Here is a 26,391-nt window from a genome sequence, read left to right on the forward strand (position 1 = left end):
AGGCCCGTTCCCACATCCCATCCTCCATCGGGGCTCCCATCTCTGTTTCCCATTCTGATCTCAAATGCACCAGGTCCTTCCCGATATTAGTCATCAACATCTCGTACAACCTGGACACCCCATGCCCACCCTCTGATGCATCGTATATCACCCCGACGGTGGTGTCCGGCTCCTCCGCCAAAATGGTTTCAGGACACCTACTCCGGATCTCCTGTACTACCCTGTGATAAGTGACATATTGGCCTACGTGCAATCCCAACGCTGCCCCAAGTTCCTCCAACTCCATAATAGCTCCATCCTGCCAAATATCTCCCAAGGTGACTAGACCCACCGATTCCCAGTAAGTCCTAATGATTACTTGCAGTTGCCTGTCCCCCTTTGCCAGTGCGACCAGCGGTATCTGCGGGTCACACGGGAAAGGGTCCCCCATCATTCGGCAGGCTCGGCGCCACATGTTCCATCCCAACAACAGCATCTTAGGGCGCTCCCTCATGTCCGAGCTAGCCACCCAGATCAGTTCCTGCAAGTAAAAAGGAGCACAGTTCCTCCCGAACAACCTGTGCTCGGGGGACTCCTCATCAGAGAGCCACTTAGCCACGTACTGCAATTGTGCCGCTACATAAGCCTCAAAATTAGGCAGTTTAATACCGCCTTTCTCATAGAAGTTCTGCAGCTTCCATAATGCAACTCTGTTTCGGGTGCCATGCCACAAAAAGTCTCTGCACATACTGTGCAGCTTAACAAAAAACTTCTTAGGGATCATGTAAGGGATATTGTTGAAATAATGTAAAAGTCGAGGCAGGACCACCATTTTAAGCATAGCACCACGGCCCATCATCGCTAGGGGCAACTTCTCCCAAAACCTCATGCACTTCCCGATTTTTTCTATGGCTATTTCAGTGTTGCGCCTGTGTTCTTCCTCAATTGAATGATACACATCTATCCCCAACAGGTCACATATCTGGGCAAGAACTCATAAGGCATCCAGATGTGTAACAAACAAAGAAGGAGCCATTAAAGTCTGCTACAGGTGGTACATGACCCCGAAACTTTACACAAATGCAATCCGCTATTCCCCCCAATGCTGGCGAGGCTGTGCAGACACAGGCTCACATTTCCATCTCATCTGGAAATGCCCGAAAGCAGAAAGATTCTGGAGGGAAGTCCTAGAGCAGATCCGTCAGATCACAGGCCTGTCAATCCCATGGGACCCAGGCATTATTTTACTGGGAGATACGGGAGACGGACAGTTCCCTCTGACCGGCAACCCTTTGTACGCACTCATTAACGGCGGCTAAAATCTCGATTGCCAAAGTTTGGAAACTCCCAGAAGGTCCAGCAATCCCGCTCTGGTGGGTAAAATGTTGGGACATCGCTGCGGCCGAGAAAATCACCGCCATCTGCCAGGGAAACAGGAACAAGTTTCACAACATCCCCCTTTTTTGATTTTGTACAGAGTTTTCCGGGCGTAGCCAAACACGCACCATCACTCAGATGGTTGACGAAGATGGACTAACAAGGCGGAGTTGCCCCGGCCTGAACACACAGCGGCCCCCCCCCAACCGTGAACAGTGATCAGAAGTTCTGTAGAGCTGAGATGTGACAACTGCAACCCCCACCGGTCCCCTCCGGAACACCTCCCACCCAAACCTAAGTTAGCCTCAGTTGAGGCGTTATTATTGTCGTAATTGTGGTTTTTTTTGTGGCAATCTCTCCTGTTTTGTTCTTAAAATTAAGCCAGTAAAAGGTATAATGCTTTGGTTATATACAAATGCCAATAAAAGCCATGTTGAAATAAATAAATTAAAAAAAAGGGGGTCTTGAGGATCCCTTCCCCAAGACAGTGTTTCTGCGTTCTTTAAGTTCTCAGAATTTCCTTCCCCAAGACTGCACTGTAGTACTCAATTGACTGGCACAAAGTTTCAGGCTTCTCACCATCTAGGGCCCCCGTGTCTCGGAGCAGCTGTCGGAACACACAATCCACTCATCACAGGTCATGCAACCATGAATCTTGTCATTCAGTTCGGTATTCAAAATTGAGTAATTATCTCCAAGCAGTGCTTTCATTTAGTTTGGTATTCAAGATTGAGTAATTGCATTCACTTCTGTGAACCGCTTCTTACTTGCGGTTCCCTGGGAGCGCTCTGGTGCATCCGAGTACTCTGACCCTCACCGGCTTTTCCAGCTCCAACACAGTGCTCCCGGCTGCTCCCTCTCACCTCCTGGCCATCTGGGATGCGGGCCGCTTCCACTGCTCCTCATTGACGGGCCCTTCTCTGCACACGCCGACTACCGGAGCAGCTGCGGTTTGCAGCAGTTCTGTTTTCCTTTAGTTCGACAGCTCCCGCTGTGCTCTTTCACTGCAATAAGTTCCCGCTCCTGCACACACCATGCGACTCGCTCGCTTCTGGTCTTGTGGGTCCTCTGGGATAATGGCAAGCCTCCCAACCTCTGGATCTCCTACCACCAAGGTCGCGCTCTCTCCCTGCACCAAGGCTGCTCTCTACTCTTCCTTGTCCCAGTACTATAGTGGTGTTTTACAAAAGGAAGTGTGTATTACTCCTAGTGCCCTCTCCTCCTTCGTCTCAGTACCAGGTTGGGGTGAATGAGGAGCTATGGGTTGTGATTGCATATGATCCATAAAGGCTGAGGAGTGGTCAAATGTGTCAGTGCTTGGAAAGGGGGGATATCATGTCCCACCCTCAGTCACTCTCTCCCCAATCCTCAAGGACCCTCCACACCCAGGTGATCCTCCCTCACTTGTCCACCACCAGGGTCGGGAACCAAACGTGTTGGCCCTTCCCCAGCCACCTGAACAGAAGATCCCTGGGGAGTAGAAGTGAGAGTACCCTCAGATGTCTCACGGTACCTGCATATTTTCTGATGTAGAACATCCTGGTACTGTTTTCTGTGAACATTCTTAGCGTTTTTCCCTGCAGTTGCGGCAGGAAGGACATGAGTGCCCAAAACACCATCTCGAGCTCCAGCACATTGATATGTAGTACTTATTCCTTTCCTGTTCAGAGGCCCCTGGCATGAAGATTTCCAATGTGTGGCCCCCAAGCCATCCATGGAAGCGCCTGTCATCCTGTACCTTTTTTACAGGACACTGCAAAGCGTGCTCTGTTTTTGAGGTTGTTGGTGTTTTGTCAGCAAAGAAGAGCTTTGGGAAAAGCATTGTTGAGCCTGGTGTCCCAATGTCCAGAAACCTTGTTCCAACCAGGGTCCAGAAACTCCTACAAGGTCCTATGTAAAGCCTACAGTTTTGGATCAACGGTATGCAGAATGATAGCATGCCCAAGAGGCATTTGGACTGCTCGCACTGAGGCAACAGGTTTCCTAAGTAGAGTGAATGTTGGTCGAGATTGAACATACCCAGACATCAGACAGTGGTCACTGCTGATGTTGCAGTATTTAAGGCTGCTCCCAGTAACACTCAAGACGAGAGGAAGTTGTGAATGTCTTCTTGAAATTTAGTTGAGGAGCCCAATGATGTTAAGCAGTCCTTTGTGACGGCCATGTGTTTGAGGCCTCGTCTTGGGTGGAAGCTCAAACTTATCAATCGTCCAGATATGGGTAGATGTGGATTCCAGTTCTTCTGAGGTGTGCCATGGCAGGTGCACAGCATTTTATGAAAACCCTTAGGGCCAATAGGAGGACTTTGAATTAGAAGTGGTGCCATACTAACATGAAGAATAAGAATTTGCTGTGCCTGCAGTGAATGGGGATGTGGAACTAGACATATTCCATATTTAGGGAAGACAGGAAATCCTTTAAATCTGAACCTAGAGCATGTTTTTAAAAGGCTTTTCTTTTTAGTGTTATGTGATGAAACACAAGTTAAATCTTGGTCCCCCAATGGAAAACCTAATGAGAATAGAAGACTCCCAGACCCCACACTAAGAAAGTATGTATCTGTAGCTTCAGAATGATATAAAACATGTAGCTGTAGATAAACATTTATGTGAAAGAAGTGGAGTAAAGTGGTAATTGTGGAGAGGACTCCCAACTTTGAAAGTGCAGTAAAGAATCTGAAGATGGTCTCCAAGGGTGGAGTTAAGGGTGACACTTGCTATCGAGTGAGGGTAGATGACTTAAAATTAGTTTAATAGAACACTAAAGTGTTATAATAAAGCAGTTTCAATGGAAATGCAAGAAACAGTTTGCTCAGCCTGACAACAGAATATTCAACAGCATGTGAATCTATGAAAGATCCATTGCTGGAGAGTTGGATAGTCGTTTGGAGGGTAACCATCTGGAACAGGAGGGTCTAAGCCCCTTTCTCGTCACCCGTCGCCACTACTGAGCAGCGTATCTTGGGATGAGTGTTTACATCCCTTGAGTCCTGGGTCTGCAACCCTATTTTCGTAATTTTATTTTTTAAATTTGTTTTCTTTTGCACTTTCCACGCTGTCAGACTTCCTCCCTGCTCCACTCCCCTTCCACTCACCTCATTCCCCTGCCTCCCACCTTGCCCTCAACCTGTGATTGGGCTGTGCAGCCCTTGTTAGGACAACCCCCAGGTCAGCCACCGGCTAAGGGTCACAAGGCAAAGGGCAGCTCCACTACGTGTTTGCACATATCCGTCTGGGACGCCCGATGCAGCCAACCTACAGCGACTGATGAAGTAAGTGTGGTGTAGGCAGGGAGTACAACCACTACAGTACTCCAGTAAAACCCCATCACTCTTATTACCAAAATATCTTATAAATACCTGCATCTAGCCTAGTGTGCAACTAGTTTTCATTGCACTGCTCAAGTTGTATCTAAGTGGTCTTTCATTATACTGTTGAATCCAATGAGTTTTAAATTCTAGTTGTATTTTCCCCAATGCTGTGTATTCTGAATCTAGGTGTTTTTTTCCTCCAACTACTCTCTGGCTCTCGGTGCCTTTTTCCCCACTACAGTGTATCTTGAATCTGGGTAAATTTTCCCACTGCTATGTAGCTTGAGTCTAGGTAAATTTTCCCCACTCCTGTGTATCTTGAAGCTGGGTAAATTTTCCCATTGCTGTGTATCTACCCGTCTGCTGTACCGACTGGTTGCTTGGCTACCCTCAGAGACTTGCTGGGTACCAGGCTCTTTCTTGATCAGTCACCCATGCATTGCCTCAGGGCCTACCACGCACTTAGGGGCTGTAACTGTAACCCTACAGTCCCTTGTTCTACTTGTACTATCCAAAGCCGCGCTACCCCGGCTGCACTTACTCAGAGCATTGCTGCCCTGTTTCCCCCTCGCCTCTCACTTGAACTTCCCCCATCCCCTTGCACTTTTCGTTCTCCCACATACACAATCTAAACGACACCAGGCCTAGTAAGATCGTTTGCCTTGTCCTGCCCGTCTTCCCTCCCTTGTCTTGTTGCGCTTAGAAACACTTGTGTACAGACGTGTTATAAATGACTTATCATATATCATATCATAATCTTGAATCTAGGTGTATTTTCCAACTGCTGTGTATTCCGAATCTAGGTGCTTTTCCCCACTGCTGTGTATTCGGAATCAAGGTGCATTTTTCCCACTACTGTGTATCTCTAATCTGGGTGCATTTTCCCCACTACTATGCATCTTGAATCTAGGTGCATTTTCCCACTACTGCTAGTCTTAAATCTCAGGTGCACTTCACACTGCTATGAGCTTTGCTTTTGGGCGCATATTTCCCAGCTCTAGACACCATGCCTCACACATCCCAGCTGAGAGCGACACGCTGTCTCTCGAGAAGCCTAATGACCCACCTAGCCAACCTCTCTCCTCTTTCTCAACCAGCCCGCCCCTATTCCTGCTCAACTTCACATGCAGCCCCTTTTATCCCCTTCTCCACACCCAGTTAAATGCTCTCCTCCCCCCAAAGCCAACCACATCCACTACTGCGCTGCCCAACCGCAATGAAGACCTCGCCCCTCCCAACTCTGCACAGCGGCGAGCCAGAAATGAAAATATAGACCCCCTCCATGCTCTTTCCCTCCGCTACCTCCAAGCCCCTCCCACCCAACAACCCCCCCAGACCCCTTTTATTCCACCTCTATTTTTCCCCACTTCTCACCCACAATCCCCCCCACCTCACCAACTCACACTTCCCATTGCTAAGTGAAGCAAGAGCCCCCCCCTGGCCAACACACCAATCTAGACAGTCCTCCAACCCCCTGCCACTCTCACCCACACCGCCTCTGGCCTCACGCCACGAAAGGGCTATAGTCTCGGCCGGCCCAGAACCCCCTCTCTTCTCTGCTGCTCCATCCTACTACCCAACCCATACCCCCTCTCCACTCCATCCTAATCTCCCCACCCAGCCCTAACCCGGTGCTAGCTCTATTCCCTCCCCTCCCCTAAAACCACCAAACCCCATCTACCCACCTTCCGCTCTCACGCCCTATCTGTACACCCTATTCTTTGCCCCGGCACCTCCCCACCCCCATGTCTCGCGACCCTAGCCCGGTCAGGCACTTCCTCTAACCTTCCTTCTACAACACAACACACACTCTGACCCAAACCTTTACCGTAGTACCTCCTCCCCTGGGAAACCGAACTAGCTCTCTTTCTTACCCCTCAATGCCATGGCCTGTCTCCAAAACCAAATTTAGCATATTTGACTTTATCTCAGATGAAAACCCAAACATCCTCTTCATCACAGAGACCTGGTTCGCAGACGATTACGAACATATTGCATATGAGGTCTTCCCCTCTAGGTACAACCTGATTGTTCAGAAAAGGAGGAGGGCTGGCCATCCTTCACAAACACCAGATCACATTCCCACTTAGACGCCTTAGCCAGCAGCACTGATTATCATTGCTTGTAAAATTCCAACTCTCCCCATCCACCTCCCACAGCTTTCAACTCTTATACAGACCCCCTGGCTACAACACAAACTTTGCAGACTCCCTGAGTGACACACTATCGAACACATTAAAACAGCATCCTTTGCTCACCATACTAGGAGACTTCAACATCTGGTTTGACATTCCATCATACACCATGACACGGTCACTCACAGATAACCTAGAAGCCCTCAACCAGAAACAGCTCATATCCATCCGCACCCACGCCTCAGGCCACACCCTCGACGAAAGGCCCCGATACCGGCTCTCCCTCTCCGATGACTCCCTCCCACACTTCTCTCTGGAATAAAGTCACTATTAACCCGGATCTATCGAAATGCCTCCTCAACTCACTCCCAGCACTCGCACTCGAGAAAGGACCTGCCCCCAATGAACTCTTCGACCACTGGCTTTCCAGCACCCTCATCCGGAAAACACAGAGACTGGGCCCCAAACCTAAATGGTACACATCCCTCCTCAAATCTATCAAAACTCTCAAGCAACGGGGGGGGGCGTGCTCCAGAGCCAGAGCAAGATGTCCGTGTGCTGAGGAAGCTCTGCCGTCCGACGATATGCTGAGCCGCATTAGACCTTGTAAACTACCATAAAAATAAATTTCAACAGGGCACAAAATCAAAATGAATCAGCAGAGGCGGGCGAAATCCTACAGAAAACCGATCACCCGCAACAAAGATATGAGCCGCAGAAGCCAGTCAGCGGGTCCGATGCTCATGAAGGCGGCGCACTAAAAGGCATGAAACTGGTGACACAGACTTCGAGCCTCCAGCCTGCAGCAGTTGATGCAGTGAAAATCCAGACCACAGATGCCTGGATCTGTCTGCGATCAGCGGCAGCGTGAGGGAGAATAACACCACCAGAATTGCAGCAAAGAGCCCCGCCGATAGAGACAGCGGCGCGGTGAGGGATGTCTGAACCTCATAACCGCCAAGTATTACATGCGCGGCCACAGCATGAGACGCGTGGAGAACACACATACCGAGACCCAGCGGAGTGGACATCGCTAGGTTGAAGATGCCATAAACTGCCCAGAAGGAGACCGACCTTCGGCCACCCGATGGTGCAGGAAGAGAACCCACAACGAAAACAAAGATTGTGAACGAAGGAGGCCGACGATCCACCAGATCTGCACCGAGGCACGGGTGTAACGCCGCGACTGAGTTGGATTCCCCAGATACACAAGTAAGTCAGCGCTCTGCTGGAGCCATAACCAGTGTGGCGGCCGCATAGGCCTACTGGGAAACAATCAGCTAACTTGGGGAACAGGAAGCCTGCAACATTGCACCCTCCCAGCGAATATACCAGCAATTAAGCGCCATTAACGGGCACCACGCCGGTAAGCCCCCACATGCAGCATCTTGCTGGCGGCCATTAAATCTCCCTCTCAAAACAATCAACAGATGGGGAGAGACCCTGCTGGGCAGTAAGAGGATCGGCAACGAAGAGACTGACACAATGGGAAAATTAGCAGTCATAATGGGCGGGAGGTTCCCCAGAACAGGAGCCTAGTGAGCAGGATCCCTGGCCGCTTACCCCGGCTGAGCGAAACAAGCAACTGCAGCAACACAGTACCAGTACCTGGCAGGCGTGGCAGCAGGCACCCCGGGAGACAGACTCAAGGCCTGTATACTGTTAGTAGGAGGAAACGCGGTATTACTCACAGCAGCGGGGGGTACCAAAGTCAGGGGAGAGGGAGGAGAAGAAATAAAGACAGAAGGCACAGAGGGATGGGCGAGACACCACCTGAGGCAACAAGCACGGGACGCACAGTCTAGCCAACGTCATCCCATTATTCCGCCTGGGAAATGCACCTCCACCCGCTCACAGGCTTGACCCGCATAAGATGATGACAGCAGGCACCACCACAGACCGGCCCCAGAAACGGCGAGCCCGCAAGGTCCCATGTCTGGGGAAACCAGCCCCGGCAACTAACCCACAGAACTCAAACACTGTGCCCGCCACGCGGGGCACTCACCACGACAGCGCACCTAGAGACGCCCCACAGGCCATCCCGCAAAATGGGAGCGCATGTAGGGGTCAATTAACAAGGAATACGCACCCTAGAAACCAGGACACCCCAGATATCACTCCACCAGGGGGACTACCAAGGCGATCAGGGAGAAACAAGCCTGATATGGAAGTACAAGCCCAACTGCAGGCCATACTGGCCGAGATTAAGCTAACTGGCCAACGCACACAGGAAACAAACACAATGGTGCTTGAAATCAAGCGGGACCTACAAGAAGTGCAAATCGGCTAGCAACACAAGCTGAGAGAACCACAGAAAATAAGCAGCGTATTAGTGCCCTAGAAGACAATCAAACTTTCACGGAATCGGAACTAGGATTAATACGCAAGGTCCAAAGATTGGGCGAGAAGATGGAAGATCAGGAAAACAGATCGTGCAGAAACAACCTGTGGGTTGTCGGAGTCCCAGAAAACACAGAAGGGCCGGACATGGAATCATTCATCTACAAACTTATGCAAAACTCGCTTCATATGCCCAATGCAAGGGACCTCATCATTGAACGGGCACACCGCGCACCCATCCCAAAGCCAGTACCTACTGATCGCCCAAGTGTCATAACAATGGGATTATTACATTTCCAGCACAAAGTGGCCATAGTAAAAGCATACAGAACAGCCTCCCCGATCCACCTAAACGGAACTGAAGTAGGAATATTCAACGACTACTCTATGGAGGTGTCAAGAAGGCAAAGAGGCTTCAACCCCATATTCGAAGCACTTAAAAACACTGACCATAGGCACTATCTTAAGTTCCCTGCAGTATGGTGCATCCAGTTGATAGATGGTGGCAGTCATTTGTGAACCCTGGAAACTGCATGGCGATTCCTTCAACAAAAGAACCTAGTGACGACTGACTGACAGTGCATTGACGGAAAAAATAAACCCAGAACGCCCCCCAACACCGACAGGAGCTTGCACCGGCTAGGGGGAAATGGCATAAAACCGGCAGAGGGCCCTGTGGCTGGGACGCTGAACAAAGGAAACGCAGCGGCAGACACTCAAACCGGCCTAACCCAGAGCCAGATCAACAACTAACCCACCCACGCCCATCCAGAGACTACCAGCAGAAAGATGGCACGCCGTAAGAGACAATACAGAACTTTGAAAACGGAAAGAGGACACTTCAATTGTGCCTCCAAAACAAAACGAGGAAAGAAATGCACAGAGAGGCGACCTCCCTCACAACTGGCAGGACTCGAAGAGAATACATGGGAAGAGGCAGCGAATCACTGGTTATCTCCCATGAACCCTGTGTCTAAGCTCTTAAGCCTTGTATTGGACGAGAGCCGGAGGACAGGCTCACACAATGTTACATTGTTTGGTTCCTAAACAGCCTTTGTTTTGGCCAATGGTTGAGAGTTTTGGGGTTGATGACCCACAAGTTGTTTGTTTATGAAAATGGGACAGGGGCATGCTCAAGACGATTGGAAATACAGACAGACCGAGATAGCGCAGATCTGCTGGGTCCAGAACGAATGCTTAACTACATAAGAGATAAACAAGGGGATATTGTCTACCTCCAAGAGACCCATCCGAATAGAACTGAATCCTAAAAACTACAGCGGGATGGGTGGGTAATGCGGCACACTCGCCAAGCCATGGGAAGAACAAGTTACTTTCTTACCTGGTAACGTTCTTTCGATGGGATGGTCCGACGACGTATTCCATATCTATGACATGTAATCACCACAGCTGTGCTGCTTCGGAAACTTTTTTCGGCGTCTGCGTCCTGCGTCGATGCACGGTCGTCGAGGACCTCCTCCGACGTCATCCGATGTGATAAGTAGGACGCACGACGCCCGTAGCCCCAGTTGTAGTTTTTCCCCCCAGAACATGTGACATTAGTCAACTGCCAGTCAGACACAAAGCCTTGCGGAACGTAAGCTGCAATCGCAAAAGAAATTCTGCAGCGGGGAAGGCAGGGCGGGAGCGATATGGAATACGTCGTCGGACCATCCCATCGAAAGAACGTTACCAGGTAAGAAAGTAACTTGTTCTTCGAGGGGATTGGGTCCTCTGACGTATTCCATATCTATGACAGACTCCCAAAGCAGTACCAGAGCAAGGAGGAGGGAAAGAATTTAGAATCAAAATTTAGAATAGCCAATCAAATAGCAGAGCAAAGGACCGCCTTGCCAAAGGCCAGATCCTGTCCTCGGATGGAATCGAGGGAATAGTGACGTACAAATGTATGTACTGAAGCCCAGGTGGCTGCATCACAGATGTTGCGAATAGGAACACCCCTCTGCAGGGCAGTAGATGCAGCCATACCCCTGGTAGAATGGGCCCGCAAGCCAGCGGGTCCTTACCCGCCAAGCGGTAACACTCCGAGATGGCCAAAATAATCCAGCGAGACAAAGTCTGTTTCGTCACAGCTTGCCCCAAACGCTTTCCAGCGTAACCAATAAAGAGTTGATCGTCCACTCTGACCCGGGACATGCGTGAAACATAAAAGCTTAAAGCTCTCCTAGGATCAAGCCTATGGAGCCTCTCCTCTTCCTTACCAGGATGCGGAGGAGGATAGAATGCCGGAAGAACTACCTTCTGGGCCAAATGAAATTCCGTCACTACCTTCGGAAGAAAAGAAGGCGAACTCTAAGGACAACCCTGTCCTTGTGAAATACAGTGAAGGGTGGCTTAACTGAAAGTGCCTGTAACTCACTCACTCTGCGAGCGGAAGTAACCGCAACTAAAAACACAGTTTTCAGAGTTAACAGCCTCAAAGGGCAAGAATGTAAAAGCTCAAACGGAGCACCCATAAGAAACTTAAGAACAAGGTTTAAATCCCAAACGGGAACCAGGAAAGGTAACGGAGGGAACACATTAGTGAGCCCTTTCAGAAACTGTGAAATTAAAGGGATTTTAAAGTAAGAACACTCTTCAGACGAGCGCTTAAAGATGGACAGAGCCGCCAGGTAACCTTTAATGGTACCCACTTGCAAGCCCCTGTGGGCCAAAGAAAGTAAAAAGGACAGAACCATGGGGATGTCACATGCAAAAGGATCCACATTCTGAACTCTGCACCAGTCACAGAACTTACGGCAACGGTACAGAGACTTTGTTGCTGGCCTTCGGGCCGAAAGCAACACCTCCATCACGTCTTCAGGGAGGTCCCAATCCTTATACCTCAACCTTTCAGAAGCCAAGCGTGAAGGTTGAGGGATCTGACCTCTGGATGGAGAAAATGACCCCCCATCCCGTGACAGCAGATCGTCACGGTAGGTAAGACGACGTGGAGGGCAGATGGACAAGTCGAGAAGGTCCGGGTACCACGTCCTCCGAGCCCACGCCGGAGCAATGAGGATCATCCGGGAACCGAACTTCCGTAACCTCTGCAGCACTTGCGGGATGACGGGGACTGGAGGAAACGCGTACAGCAGCGGGAATGACCACTCCACCACGAACGCGTCTCCTAAGGCTCCTTTTGGAGGAAATTCCTGCGAGCAAAACCTTTCGCACTTCCGGTTGACACTGGAGGCGAAGAGATCCACTTGAGGGGTCCCCCAAAGGGCGAAGATCTCCAGGAGAATCTCCTGAGCCAACTCCCACTCGTGAGAGATCGCGCTCTGCCTGCTCAGAGCGTCCCCCGTCACGTTTTCGTCTCCGGCCAGATGAACTGCCGAGATCGAAACTTCCTGCTGGATGGCCCAGAACTCGAGCTGCATCGCCTCCCAGCACAGAGGAAGTGACCCTGCCCCCCCTTTTTGTTGGGGTAGTGCATGGCCACTGTGTTGTCCTTCAGGATCAGGACACTCTTTCCTCGCACAGTCGGCAGAAAAGCCTTCAGGGCTAGTCTGACGGCCCTCAGCTCCAACAGATTGATATGGAGTCTGGACTCAGACGGAGACCAACGACCGCTGACTGTCAGCCCGTTGGCATGAGCTCCCCATCCCGTGAGGGATGCATCTGTCACGATCGTCACCTCCGGCCAGGGAAGCCAAAATGGAGCCCCCTTCATCAAGTTGCCTTCAACGGCCCACCACAGAAGGTCCCGGGCGACCGAGGGCGGCACCTGAACCGGGTCCGACATCCTGCCGGAGGACTGCGACCATTGCGTCTTGAGTGCCCACTGCAAAGATCTCATCCGCAGGAGAGCCTCTGGCACCAGAAGAATGCAGGATGCCATGAGGCCGAGCAACCTCAAGAACTCGAACGCTGGGAGCGTCTGGGCATGCTGAAACTTGTGCATCATCTGCTGAATGTGAAGAGCCCTCACCTGGGGAGGAAAACACTGCCCCAGGGAAGTGTCGAGCACTGCTCCGATGTACTGGAGCCGCTGTGTTGGCATCAAATGGGACTTCTTTAAATTGAGGGAGAAGCCCAGCCTTTGAAGGGAGTGGCAGGTGACGGACAGATGATCCAGGACTTGCTCGGGAGAGCTCCCCCTGATCAACCAATCGTCCAGGTAGGGGTAGACGTGAATCCCCCCTTGCCTGAGATGCGCTGCCACCACCATCATGAGCTTGGTGAAAACCCTCGGGGCGGAGGTCAATCCGAACGGCAGGACCCGAAACTGAAAGTGCGAGTCGCCAACCGCGAACCTCAGGTACTTCTTGTGCTTGGGATGGATCGGCACATGGAAGTAAGCATCCTTGAGGTCGAGTGACACCAACCATTCCTGAAGCTGAAGGGCCTGGAGGACTTGAGAGAGAGTAACCACCTTGAACTTGTCCTTCCTGAGGAGTTTGTTCAAACCGCGCAAGTCCATGATGGGTCTCAACCCCCCGTCTTTCTTAGAAATCAGAAAATAAGGGGAATACCATCCCTTGTTCCTCTCCGCTACAGGCACCAGTTCTATGGCGCCTTTCTCCAGCAGGGCTTGAATTTCCTGCGCAAGGAGCGGATCCGGACTCTGCAAAGAGAGGTTCCCCGGTGGATTGTTGCGAGGCCTGTGCCGAAAGGGAAGACAGTAGCCGTGGGTTATGATCTCCAGAACCCACACATCTGAAGTAATGGCTTGCCACTCTACAAGATGCTGCGCCAGCCTTCCACCAACCGGCGAACCATGGGACATGGCCTCATGACTGAGTGGGAGCAGCTGCGGCGTTACTTGAGGGCAAAGAGGCAACTGCCCGAGCGGCCTTGGCACCAAGGGTACCCTGTCGTCCACCTCTGGTACCCCTGCGTTGGCCTCTTTGACTGCCAGCTCCTCTCGCTTTACTGAAGGACGAGTAATAGCGAAAGGAACCACCCCTCCACTGCTGTCCCCTAGGACGAAAATGCAGAGGTTGGCGAACTGCAGCGCCCAACGACTTCGTTGCAGCTTTTGAGGTCTGCAACCTCTCAAGGCTCTCGTCAGCCTTGGGCCAAAAAGGTGTTCACCGTCAATGGGCATGTTGAGGAGCCGGGACTGCACATCAGGAGCAAACACCGACTTCCGCAACCACGCAAACCTGCGTATCACGGTGCTCGCCGCCATGGACCTACTGACGCATTCAGCTAAGTCCAAACCCGACTGAACGGACTCATACATGGCATCCTTACCATCCTGGACCATAGCAAGGAAACCATCCCGTTCGTCCCCTTCGGGAATATGTTCAGCCGCTAACGCAGCACAGTTCCACAGTGTGTGTGTGAAACGAGACAAGGCACAAATGGAGTTGGCCGCCTGAAGCGCCATACCACCAGAAGAAAACACTTTCTTCGCCCAGCCATCAAAACGTTTGTCATCCCTATCAGGAGGGATGGTAGGGTACGACGCCTGCTTTGCCGGGGCCGTGGCCGCCTGCACCACTAAACTCTCTGGAGTGGGGTGCCTGGTCAAGTAGCAAGGGTCGCTACTGGCTGGACGGTATTTTCGCGACAAGGATCTGCCCACCGCCCAGAGACTCTCCGGAGCAGTCCAAGCCGCCGCCACCCTTCTCTGTAAAGCCATATGGAACGGCAGTACCGGTTCAGTTGGGGGACCAACATCAAGGATGTCCGTTAGATCATCCTGCACAAACTCCCCTGGGGGAGCAGACCATCCCAAGTACTCAGAAACCCTAGCCATAATGTGCCGGTACGAGGAATCGGCATGAGAGCCAGGCTCAGGCCTACAAAACTCCACCTCCGGAGAGGTGTCCAGTCCACTGGCATCATGCAGTGACTGCCTCAAATCGTCAAACTGACTATGGCCCGAGACAATTTCATCTGGAACCTGACTAGGAACCAGGCCATCAGAATCCTCATCCGCCTCTGAAATATATTCCAGGTGGCGAAAAGAAGGCACCCGAGAGTGCTTGCTCTTAACCAAAGCCTTCCTAGGGGGTTCCCCCGTGCCATGGGGTACCTCAGACACGAAAGGCGTCGATGGCGTCGAGCGAATCGGCGCCGGCCTCGAGAGAACAGGCATCGGCGCCGAGAGGATCGGCGTCGACGTCGAGGAAATCGGCGTTGACGTCATATGCAGCGCCGCCATAACAGGCGGCGTCGACACAGCCCTCGAAGCCGGAGCCCCGAGCGTGTCCTTCGACGGAGCCTGAGCCTCGAGAAAGCCTGTCGACGCCCTTGACGCCTCAGACGTCGATGTCTTCCTCGAAGACCTCACAGGTGCACACGGTCTCGAACGCGTCGCGGACCGGGACCTGGAACGGGTACGTCGAGAACGAGTCTCCTTGTCTGAACGGGACCTCTCCCATGACTCGTGCCGACCACTCTTGTGAGCGGTGTCTCTCGACCTCTCACGACCAACCCCACTCGGGGGCGCGGACGGCTTAGTACCCTGCGACTCGAGAATCGCCAGCATTTTCTTCCCGAAGGAAGCCCATTCCTCAGGCGTTGCACGGCTGGTGGGGTAAACGACGTGCCGGGCACAGTCCTCCGAAGAGGACCTGGAAGACGACCGGTGTCGGCGCTTCCGAGAATGCCTCAAAGAGGCTGAGGAGTGGCGAGACCGACTCCTAGAAGGAGACCCACGAGACTTCCGACGATGACGCGGAGAGTCACCCCTCGAATCATCTGTCGAAAGCCCCGCAGACTTCGACTTCCGGGGCTTGGACACCCGACCTACCGACAACTACTTCTTACGTTCGCATAAGGCTTTGGACGTGAGCGACTGGCAGTCGATACAGTCATCCGTGTTGTGGGCCTCCCCGAGGCACCAGAGGCAGGCGTCGTGCGAGTCCGGCACCGACATCTTGGACCCACACTCCCCGCACTTCTTGAAGCCCGGACGCGGGGTCGAAGACGAAATAGAAGACATCTTCACACGAAGGATTTTCACAAAAAACGAACAGCTTCGAAGAACCGAGAAGAACAGAACTCCAAAGAGTCGAGGCGTTAACCGAGATTCACGAAGCAACACGTTCGCGGAAAAAACGGAGCTGAGGCTACGGGCGTCGTGCGTCCTACTTATCACATCGGATGACGTCAGAGGAGGTCCTCGACGACGGCGCATCGACGTCATCGACGCAGGACGCAGACGCCGAAAAAAGTTTCCGAAGCAGCACAGCTGTGGTGATTACATGTCATAGATATGGAATACGTCGGAGGACCCAATCCCCTCGAAATGGGGGGTCTCAATCTTAGTACACAAACCGGTACCTCTCCAAGTCCAACATACTTACAATGACGAGGGCCAGTTTGTACTGCTACATGGCCAGATACAACAGCAACCGATCACCCTACTGAACATTTACACCCCCCACCTCAGACGCACTAGCCTTCTTCTCACACACTTTTGCCAAATGCACCTAATACATGCAGAACATCACATTGATTGGGGGGAGGAGAGGGGACATGAGCATAACTCTCGAGCCAGACCTTGACCGCCGTGGGAAAACACTCGACAAGGAACAAGTTACTTACCTGTAACTGTTGTTCTTCAGCATGGGTCTGGCATGGATTCACATGCTCATGAATATTCCCCATCGTCAGGCTGGGAATCCTCGGTAAAGAAAAATCTGTATCAGTTTTGTTTCTGATCTGTCTTTCGTAGTAGTAACCAATCACTGATCTCTGCGTCATACTGACCACAGCCAATGACTGCCATCTCCCTAAGCCCCGCCTCTGGCAGCCATCTTCAGATTTGGTAGCACGTGAAGTGGCAGTATGACCAAGTGAAGAGCCGCAGAGGGGTAGGCGGGAGGGTTCGCATGTGAATCCATGCCAGACCCATGCTGGAGAACAACAGTTACAGGTAAGTAACTTGTTCCTTCTCCAGCATGGGGTCTGGCATGGATTCACATGCTCATGAATAAAAGAATACATAGCAGTACACACATGCACAACCACGGGAGGTGGCAACAGGCTCAACATTAAGCAATACAACAACTCAACATTAAGCATCTCTTACCTTCTCACCAGGCTCACCTTAGGCGAACAGGTTGCGCAGCACTGCTTGGCCGACCCTGGACTCCTCCCTGGAATCCCGGTCGACGCAGTAGAATTTCGTGAAGGTGTGCGTCGACCTCCACGTAGCAGCCCTGCGGATGTCCAGCAGGGGCACACCAGATAGGAACGCCGTGGTAGCTGCGATCGCTCTGGTGGAATGGGCTCTCGGACAGCCGGGCAGTGGTCGGTTTGCCAAACGATGACAGTACATGATACAGCCGGAGAGCCATCTGGAAATGGAAGCCTTTGAGAGAGCCTTCCCCTGATTGACAGGTCCAAAGTTCACAAAAAGTTGTGACATCTTCCGAAAACTCTTTGTGCGGTCCACGTAGAACTTCAGCGCTCTAGCCACATCCAGCGAGTGCAAAGTCCTTTCAGCCGGCGACGAAGGCGACGGGAAGAAAACAGGCAACACCAAGGGTTCGTTGAGGTGGAAGTCCGACGGCACCTTGGGCATGAAAGAGGGGTGCGTCCTGAGCACTACCCTCGTGTCGTGAAAAGTCAAGTACTGGGGCTTGCAGGAAAGGGCCTGGATCTCTCCCACTCGTTGTGTGGAGGTGATGGCCACAAGAAACGCTGTTTTCCACGACAAGAACTTCAACGGAGCTGAGTGCAGAGGCTCGAACGGAGGTCCCATGAGCTTGGTCAGCACCACGTTGAGCTCCCACGCCGGGGGCAGAACCTTCACCGGCGGGAACGATCTGAACAGTCCCTTCATGAATTCTTTCACCAGACGACGAGACCACAAAGACGTCCGTCCCTTGGTTCTGGTGTATCGGGAGATCGCGGCAAGATCAATCTTGATGGAAGCGTGCGCCAGTCCAGCCTTGGCCAGCGTCAGTAGGTACGGCAGTACTTGAGGAGCCGTGATCCGTAGAGGGTCAATCTTCTGTGCATGGCACCAGACAGAGAACCTGTCCATTTGTGTCTGTAGCATTTAAGAGTTGAGGACGCCCTGGCCTTTGCAAGAACCTCTCTGCAGTCGGCCGGTATGTCGTAACCTCCAAACTCTAATGCTGCAGGAGCCAGGCCTGCAAGCTCAATGACTTTGGGGTCGTTATGTAGGATGGCGCCTCCTTCCCTGGAGAGAAGATCCGCGTCCACTGGCAGCTTGATTGACGGGGACGCTGACAAGTCCAGAAGGTCTGGGAACCATATCTGCCTCGGCCACGCAGGTGCGACGAGGATCATCCTGCACCGTGACCTCTTTAGCTGGTTGATGAGCTGGATCAGCAACGGCAATGGAGGGAACGTGTATAGAAACAGGCCCTCCTACGGGAACGAGAAAGCATCGCCCATGCTCCTCGGCTGGGGAAACCTGCTGGCGAACCTCCGGCACTTGGAGTTCGTCGCCGTCGCGAACAGATCGATCTGGGGAGTGCCCCACCATCGGAAGAGGCGGTCCACTAGATCCTGTCGTAGGTCCCACTAGTGGCAGGAGCACAGCTCTCTGCTGAGCGAGTCGGCGATGGTGTTTTTTATTCCTGCCAGATGAAATGGCACCAGAAACATCCCTTGGGCGATGGCCCAATGCCACAGATCCTGCGCCTCCTTGGACAGGGCTGGGGATCTGGTACCGCCCTGCTTCCTGATGTAGAACATGGTGGTGGTGTTGTCGGTGAAGATCCTCACCACCTTGCCCTTGAGGGACGGAAGAAAGGACCTGAGGGCCCAAAACACTGCCCAGAGCTCCAGGACGTTGATATGGAGGGACTTCTCCGTCGGAAGCCAAAGGCCTCTCGCGTGCAGATTTTCGGTGTGCGCGCCCCACCCTTCCAGGGAGGCATCCGTGGTCACTGTCTTCTGGTGGCCTGGGGTCTGGAAGTCCATGCCCGCCATCAGATGCACCCACCGGTGCCCCACCACCGGATCGCTCGTCGGAAGCTCTCGTCGAGTGTGATCCTGTCCTCGAAGCTGCCCGTCGTCTGAATCCAGCGAGCGTCCAGGAACTCCTGTAACGGTCGCATCCGAAGCCTGCACAGGCGGATGAGATAAATGCAAGAAGACATCATTCCGAGGAGGGATTTGATGTACCTCACCCTGGCCGCGTCCGCAACCAGCATCCGCTGCACCTTGCCCAGGATGGCCCTCGTCCTTTCCTCCGACGGAGAGGCCAGAAGCACCACTGTGTCGAGTTTCGCTCCCAGAAACAGTGCGTCTTGCGCGGGTACCAGGTGGGACTTGGCGTAGTTTATGGAGAATCCCATGTCCGTGAGTAGTTGGACGGTCCTCGCCGTGTGCTCCGCGGCGAGTTCCCTTGTCTTTGCTCGGATGAGCCAGTCGTCCAGGTAGGGGTAGACGTGGAACCCCTCCAGGCGCAGCCGCGCCGCCTCCGGTGCGAGGCACTTGGTGAACACCCTGGGTGCCGACCTCAATCCGAAGGGAATGGCTCTGAACTGGTAGTGACGCCCTTGGACCACGAATCTGAGAAACTTTTGGTGTCCCTTTACGATGGGGATATGGAAGTAAGCATCCTCCAAATCCAACGACAGGAAATCGCCCTCCTCCAGCTGACCCAGGACGTGCTGGAGGGTGGCCATCCGGAACTTCTGTGCCTTGATGAATTTGTTCAGTCGTCGTAGGTCCAGGATGGGACGCCATCCTCCTGTCTTCTTCTTCACGAGGAAGTATTTTGAGTAAACTCTGGAGCCCCGAAGACTCTTTGGGACGAGCTCGATGGCACCTTTCTTGAGCATCGCCTTTACCTCCAACAGAAGTTAAGGGACATGATGTTCCTTCCTGGCCACGGGGGGGACGCGCGGGCACTTCTTTAGAGACTCGAGCGCGTGACCCTGGGCCAGGGCGTCCAGCACCCAACGGACGGTGGAGATGGACTCCCACACGCTGACGAAGTTCGCCAGCCGGCCTCCCACCGGGGTGCTTCGGTGGGGGCCCGACCCCACGGCCGGTTCAGTCCTGCTTCGACGAGGCTTTGCCGCCATGTCCTCCCTGGCGACGACGGCGGGGTCCGCCCGACTTGCCTCGTCTCCTGTAGGCTTCCTGTGACGACGAACGGGCCGTTTCACGATAGGTGGAAAATCCGCCGCCGGAACCTTTGGATGCACCCTGCTTGCCTCCGGCGCTCCGAAAGGGCGGCCGTCGTTGCTGGAGAACACCAAGAGCCCGGGCCGTCTCCGTGTCCGTCTTGATGGCTTGTAGGGAATCGTCCACTGTTTTCCCAAACCGGTTGCTCCCGTCGAACGGCATGTCCAAGACTCTGGTCTGCACGTCCTGCCGGAAGTCCGTTGCCTTGAGCCATCCACGCCGTCTAAGGCACACGCCGTTGCCCAACTGGCGAAACCCAGTGTCAGCGATGTCCGTCGCTATCGTAATGGCGTGGTCCAACGCCACTTCTCCTTCCTCCAAGATCTCTAGGGCCTCCGCCCTCTTGTCGTCTGGTAGGAAGTCCAGCAGGGGGGCGATTTTGTACCACAACTCCCTGTCGTAGCGGGCTACGATAGCCAAGGCGTTGGCAGCCTTAATCGTCGTCGCTGCCGATGAGATGACTCTGCGTCCCATCGTGTCCAATTTCTTTCCCTCGCCGTCCGGCTAGGAGGTTGACGTAGAGGCCGAAGCCCCCCCCCGCTTTCTTCCTGGCCGCCACGGAGACTACCAAGTCTGGGGTCGGCTGTGCCAGAAGGCACAAGGGGGTCGCGTCCGGGACCCGGTACTTCTTCTTGTACCGATCCCTTCTCGCAAGCGTTGTGGATGGGTTCTTGAGGAGGGCGAGACCCTCATCCCAGATATCGTCCAGTAGAGGTACAGCGAGGACCGTCTTCCTCTTGGTCTCGCGCCGTTGATAAAGGAAACCTCCCTTCTTCTTCTCTTCCGGGCAGAGCTGGAAAAGCTCGGATGCCCTGGCGATCATGGCATCAAATGATCCAATCTCGTTGGGTGGGGAAGCCCGGGGAGGAGGTGACGACGGGAGATCCGTGTCCGTCCCCGTATCATCCCCACAGGTCGTGGACGGGGAGGAGGGCTGAGCAGGGCACGATGGTTGAAAAGGAGGTGGAGGATGAATCCTTCTTCTCTTAGGAGGAGGGCTCCCAAAAGGGCCTGGCTCCGGGTCCCCCGTCGGGAGCGGTTCCTCCGTTGGTGGTAACGGCAATCTCGTCCTTATCTCCGAGCATAAGGACTGTATAGCCAACAAAATGGCCGCCGAGTTGTCTTGCGGCACTGGTTGAGGGGATTCCGATGGCCGGTCAGGAGCTTCGTCGGCACCCTCGACGTTATCGTCGTCTCCGACATCGGGGTCCCTCCAGACGTGCTGGTCTTCTTCCACGCCAACGCCGTGGCTTACGACTTCGATCAGCTCCTCTTCAGAGGTTGAGGCCAAAGCCACAACGACCTCCTGCCCCCCCCTTTTTCTTCTCCGTCGGAAGTTTCACGGGGGTCCTGTCGATAGGCATGAAATAGGACTCCCTCCGTGGTGGCAGGGAGACTCTGGGCCCCGAGGTCGCCTCCACTGGTGTAGTCTCCACAGGCTGAGCCAGGGCTGCCGCAACTGTCTCGATGGAGGCCTTGGCAGGGTGGATCAAGGCTTTCACCACCTTAGGTGGGCTCACCGCCTTCTCCTTGGGGGGAGGGTCACCGCCTCGCTCCCCCTCCGATGGGGCCTTCGAGCTCGACCGGGGTCTCTCCAGGAGCTTCGCCGGGTGCTCGGCCTTCCTCTTACCCGCGCCAGAGCGTTGGCTCGTGGTTGATGGCGCCGGGGAGGATGCATCCTGCCTGGCACCCGTAGAGCCTGACCGTTCGGCGCTCCCGGTGCCAGCGGACTCGCAGTGCTTGGCCTTCTGTTGGGCCCCCGTCGCCGGGGCGCCTCAAAGGTCTTAGAAGACCGCTCGGACGACTTCTTTTTCTCTCCCGACGGGCTCTTCCCTTCCAGCCAGTTGGCGAGACGCAGATGGCGGTCCTTCATGGTCCGCTCCGACATATTGCCGCAAAACGCACAGTCCTTCTCCACGTGCGTCTTGTCCTCATGCAGGCAGTAGAGGCAAAGGGAGTGTTCGTCCTCCTTAAAGACATTCTGAAGCTGGCATCCAGGGCAGACCCTGAACAGCTTTCCGGGCGTCGAGCTTTCCTTCTCCTGGGCCATGTCCGCGATGGGCATGAGAAACTTCTGGAGCCCTCCAAAAGCGTGGCTCGACGAAATCTTCACCCTTGAGGGGCGTAGAAGAATCCGACACGGGTCCCTGTTGATCGGATAAAGAAACGGTGGAGCTTGAGGCTCTTTTGACCGAAAAAGAGAACATTTTCCTATGAAAAAATGCGAAAAAAGCACTAAAGCTCGAGAGCAATAGCACGAGGATCCCAACACTTGAACGTGCGGTAAAAATCTGAAGATGGCTGCCAGAGGCGGGGCTTAGGGAGATGGCAGTCATTGGCTGGGGGCAGTATGACGCAGAGATCAGTGATTGGTTGCTACTAAGAAAGACAGATCAGAAACGAAACTGATACTGATTTTTCTTTACCGAGGATTCCCAGCCTGACGACGGGGAATATTCATGAGCATGTGAATCCATGCCAGACCCCATGCTGGAGAACTCACTCAACCTGAAAAAGAGAGCTGCCATCTGTGCATTGATGACCGACTTGCAACTGGTGGACAGATGGCGAAACAGACACCCAAACCGATCGGATTACACATACTATTCCCATTGATACAAATGTTACTCACGATTAGACTACTGGCTGACACCACACATCAATCCCCGACACGGCCCGCAAACCCCCGGCATGGCGCCTAAATCTACGCACCCTACAACACCCCGACATCATAGAGAAAATTCAGGACAATATAGAGGAGTTCTGCGTGAACAACGAGACCCAGGAATTTACACCACATAGGTGCTGGGACGCGTTTAAGGCTTATCTCAGGGGACAATGCATCTCAAGGTGGGCATTCAAACAAAACGTGTGGGGGGCGGAGACGGCCCGGCTGACAGCCGAGCTCAAGCTGGTGGAGATACAACACAAAGAGACCAGCGATAGACAACTCCAACCCAAGCTCCGGAAACCTAGGAACGAAATCAAACAACTCTCCACAGACAGAGCTCAAAAATCATACACAAGCTGGTCACAGCAGTACCCCTCTCCCACAACTCCCAATCTCTATGTGACACCCTGTCTGAACACTTTCACAATATCGCTATTGATAGACACCGAGCAATCTTTTCTAAAATAGCACTGATCCCCCCACTCCTCACTGCTCGCCACCCAACCCACCTCTCTCCCTATGCCAGTCTTCTCCTTGTTCTCCACCATCTCTCGCCATGATTTTCTCACATGCCTAGCGCAAAGTCGGCAATCAGGCTCTCTTGGAGATTCACGCCCCAATTCCTCCTCAAGAGCATCCCAACAAAAACCTGCGCAAGCAGCATTGCATGGTCAATCCTTAACCAGACCTCTCCTCAATAAAACCAATAACTACCAGCCTATTTCAAACACCTGCTTCCTTGCCAAACTCCTGGACTACACAGCATATAAGCAGCTCTGCCTCTACACAGAATCCAACAATCTTCTTGACCCAGCCCAAACTGGCTTCAGAACACTCTGAGGAACTGTGTCCTCCCTTGTGTCGGTTTGGGACGACATAAAAAGAATAGCAGATATGGAAGGATGTGCAGGCTCAGCCTTCTCGACCTATCTGCTGCCTTCGATACCACTGACCACACCATACTCAGACAGGCTACACTCACTAGGAATTAAGGACTCCGCTCTAACATGGATCTCCTCCTTCATCTCAAATAGTTCGCAAATCATGCTCCTTCCACCATTCTCCTCCCTCTCCCACCCAGTTCTGAAAGGGGTTCTGCAGTGAGCCTCCCTGTCCCCCTACTCTTCAATACCTATCTTAGCCCTCTTCTCGCACTCATCGGCTCTCATAACCTCCTCTGTTACAACTACTCAGATGACACCCAGATAATTCACAAGATCCCAAAATCGCCAGCCGTCACCCACCAGCCCGGACCTACTGTCTTTCTGCTATCAACCTCTGGATGGCAGCCAACCACCTCCCCCCGCAACCCTGGCAAAACTGAAATGTAGCAAATCTGCTCTTTTTCCCCAACCAATCCCCTGGCCACACCCCCTAGGATCCCCCTGCAACATCCACTTCTGTAAAAAAACCTTAGATGCACGCTTGACTAGAACCTATCCCTCTCTCATCAGATCAACTCTGTGTCCAGAACCTGCTTCTTCCACCTATGCATTCTCAGGCAAATATTCCAGGATCTCACCTTCCCACACCGAATCTCTGCTATCCTTGCCATCATTCTCTCCCTGCTAAATTATTCAAACTGCCTGTATCTATGCTACCCAGCATTACAGCTCAGTAAACTCCAAAGAATCCAAAACGCTGCCGACCGTCTCCTCATTGGCCTCTCTCAAGAGAACACATTAGCCCCGCACTCAGAGTGCTACACTGGCTCCCTATCGGTCGACAGACTACCTTTAAAGCCATATGCATCTCTCACTGTGCCCTCCATAACTCCAGACCCACATTCCTCCAGGATAAACTCATAAGCTATCAGCCTGCTATTTTCCTTGGTATGCCCCTTTACAACTCCACCAGACTGAGAGGATCTTCTTTCTCCATCCAAGCCCCTGGCATCTGTAACTTGTTTCCTCTCCATATAGACCGCATTGAGAATCACCACGCTTTCAGAAGGGCCGTCAAAACAACTTGGCTATTCCCTACTATAACCTGAAATCCTCTTCCCCAACTCATTGCCATAGCTGTAGCCTTTTTCACAAGCACCAGCCTCACTGTCTCCGAAACATCACCAAGTAGGATGCTGGCTGTTGTCGCAGCGGTTCACCTTATAAGCATCCAACACTGAAAACCACTCATACACAAACCCACTGGCGGATGCCAGCCAGCCTGCTTTACACACATAACCTTACACAAATCAATCACTGAAAACCTCTCATACACAAACTCACCAGAGAATGCTAGCAAGTTATTGCGATGGCCCGTCCTGCTAAGTTAACCAGAGTCCACGCTTTGCACACTATCAAACATCAGCTTTGGAGCATTTACGCTGTATAATGTTCTGATTGCTGCCCTGTTGCTCTAAGATATAGGCTGGTAACCTTCCATTGTACTTATAGCTACTTAGGTTAGCCTTTGTAACATACAGCAATTATAGACCAGTATCCTTGAAATCGCACTTGGTATATCTCTTTGGTTAGCATATGGACCATTTGTAAGACATGTACTAAGTCTATAAAGGTAAACAATCACTTGCGCTTAGAGATCACATTATCCTATTTTCTGGTAACCTGTCTGTCCCACCTAGAAGATGTTCTAGGACAACCTGTTGAATGCACTTGGTTTGACACATGGATAGCCTGCCCATAATTCCCAAAATAATCTAAGAAGGTTTGCCGGCTTTGCTTCCCCACACAAGAACAGGCACAGTGACACCAAAGAAAAGTGTCATCTTAGCTCAAGCAATGTATAAATGCACCACTTGGTAGACATCTGCCTCAGCCACAGCTATTCACACACGCCCTTTAGAATGCAGCTATGACAAATTCGGTCTAGCTGGTCACAACAATTTTGCGCACTAAAACTCCAGACTTGCCTCAACACCTCGGCTATTAGAATACTACAACAAGCTATGACAAATTTCGGTGTAGCTGGGTACATATCGAGTCTCCTGCACTAGCGCTCTGTTGTGACCTCCCTCAGTATCCATTCACGTGGCGGACCTCTCAGGTTGCTTACTGGAGCCTAGCCAGCCCCCTAAATCCTAATCTTGGCGAAATGCACACATGCATATTAATCCTTCACTGAGAACTTTCCCTACAACTGGACTTCAGTCACCAAGGGTGTTCCTACCACAAAGCGTGTTGAGGCCATACTAATGGCAAAAGGTGCTATATAAATGACTAATACAAGGGACCTTCTCTGTGGCCTTTTTTGACAGCAGCACTTTTACTTCTTTTTGAAGCGCAGATGGATGTTTTTCTGACTTGCCAGTTGGAGGAGTATGATATATGATAGGATAGGTTATTTATAACGTGCTTAATACCCAGAGGTTTCTAAGCGCGGACCGGAGAACGAACCTGTGCTGCTCCAGGTCATCTTGCTTCCCAGCCGCTGCCCTAGGTCTTTGAACAAACTCCAAGGTACAGCCTTGTGCCAGTATGGATTGCAGCTATTTGTCCGATGTTATTCTTTGCCACTGATTGTGGAAAAGAGACAGGCATCGA

At 52.6% G+C, this 26,391-nt stretch overlaps 1 protein-coding gene across 8 annotated transcripts in view; it reads right to left on the minus strand.

Moving 5' to 3' along the window:
- The window catches only part of LOC138567561 (uncharacterized), a 2,466,350-nt gene that overhangs the window by 648,642 nt on the left and 1,791,317 nt on the right, over positions 1–26,391 (minus strand). The window lies entirely within an intron of this gene.

This window comes from Ambystoma mexicanum, chromosome 2p, assembly GCF_040938575.1.
Source record: "Ambystoma mexicanum isolate Mex_15411 chromosome 2p, UKY_AmexF1_1, whole genome shotgun sequence".
Taxonomy (NCBI): domain Eukaryota; kingdom Metazoa; phylum Chordata; class Amphibia; order Caudata; family Ambystomatidae; genus Ambystoma; species Ambystoma mexicanum.